This window comes from Manis javanica, chromosome 14, assembly GCF_040802235.1.
Source record: "Manis javanica isolate MJ-LG chromosome 14, MJ_LKY, whole genome shotgun sequence".
Classification (NCBI taxonomy): domain Eukaryota; kingdom Metazoa; phylum Chordata; class Mammalia; order Pholidota; family Manidae; genus Manis; species Manis javanica.
In genome coordinates, this window is record NC_133169.1 from 44,211,230 (window position 1) to 44,212,686 (window position 1,457).

Sequence of the window (1,457 nt, forward strand, 5' to 3'; positions counted from 1 at the left end):
GATCATAAACAAAATATACGAAGGGTTGTTCTCCAACAGGAGGAATAGGTCTACAGTCACTGATTTATGGATGTGTCTCTTGGTCTGCTTCTCTCTAGCATCTGTCTTGGAAGATGCCATCCTGACAAGTACCCTCTGAGGCGTCATCTCCACTGCAAGTTTCTCTCATAGAGAAAGTTCTTTCTTTCCTCTCCATCCTTAATCTCCGTGGCTTCCTGCTCCCTGGAGCTGTCATAGGCAACGTCAATGAAGAATAGAACTTTGCCAGCAGACTTTATCCTCCTGGGGCTTCAGGTAAACAGCAAAGCTTCATTAACAGTCTTTGCAATTATTTTTGCTATTTTTGTGATGGCTGTAACTGCAAATGTCATGATATCCTTGATTCAGGTGGACTCCCGCTTCCACACCCCCATGTACTTCCTGCTCAGCCAGTTGTCCGTGATGGACACTGTTTTCATTTGTAGCACTGTCCCAAAGCTCCTGGTTGACATGGTTTCTAAGGAGAAGACCATTTCCTTTGTGGGCTGTGGAATCCAGATCTTCCTCTATTTGACCATGATCGGTGCAGAGTTCTTCCTCCTGGGCCTCATGGCCTATGACTGCTATGAGGCCGTGTGTGACCCTCTGCGGTACCCCGTCCTGATGAACTGCAGGGTGTGTCTTCTGCTGGCTGCTGGTGCCTGGTTGGTGGGTCCCTGGATGGCTTGCTGCTCATGCCCGTCACCATGAATTTCCCCTACTGTGTCTCCCACCTCATCAACCATTTCTTCTGTGAGATCCCTGCAGTTCTTAGGCTGGCCTGTGCCAACATATCCTTCTATGAAACCCTAATGTACATCTGCTGTGTAATCATGCTGCTCATCCCAGTCTCTGTTATTGCAGCCTCCTACTCCCTCATCTTGCTAACCGTCCACTGCGTGCGCTCCCCTGAAGGCCTGAGAAAGGTCTTTAGTACGTGCTCTTCCCACTTGACTGTGGTCAGCATTTTCTATGGGGCTGCCTTCTATACACACATATGTGCTTCCCTAGTCCTTCCACACCCCTGAGAAGGACAAGATAGTATCAGCCTTCTACACCTTCGTCACACCCATGCTCAACCCTCTCATCTATTGCCTCAGAAACAAGATGTCACAGGGGCATTTAGAAAGACATTTGTACAGTGCTCTTCCAAAAGCACCCACAAGGGATGCTTAAAGCTCCAGTGACCTGGAAAAATGTCTCCAAGGAACATCCTCTATAGGCCCTGTTTCACAAGAGACTGTTGGTCAGCTATCAGAGATTATTCACATTTGGCAATTAAGATGATTTACCTTAGCTTGTGACTTTTTCCTGGGAGTGACGGAGACCCACAATGTTTCATTACTTAAGCAGAGACTTTCTGGCTATGAAAAATAATGTGTTATTAATTAACTTAAAGATTGCATCTGATCTAGGTCATTTGTTTCTCAAAAAAATGA

The 1,457-nt window shown here is 46.5% G+C and overlaps 1 pseudogene; it reads left to right on the forward strand.

Moving 5' to 3' along the window:
- The first annotated feature begins 246 nt into the window (after window positions 1-246).
- LOC108383887 (olfactory receptor 2T11-like) lies at window positions 247-1,194 on the forward strand (annotated as a pseudogene).
- Window positions 1,195-1,457: the final 263 nt, after the last annotated feature.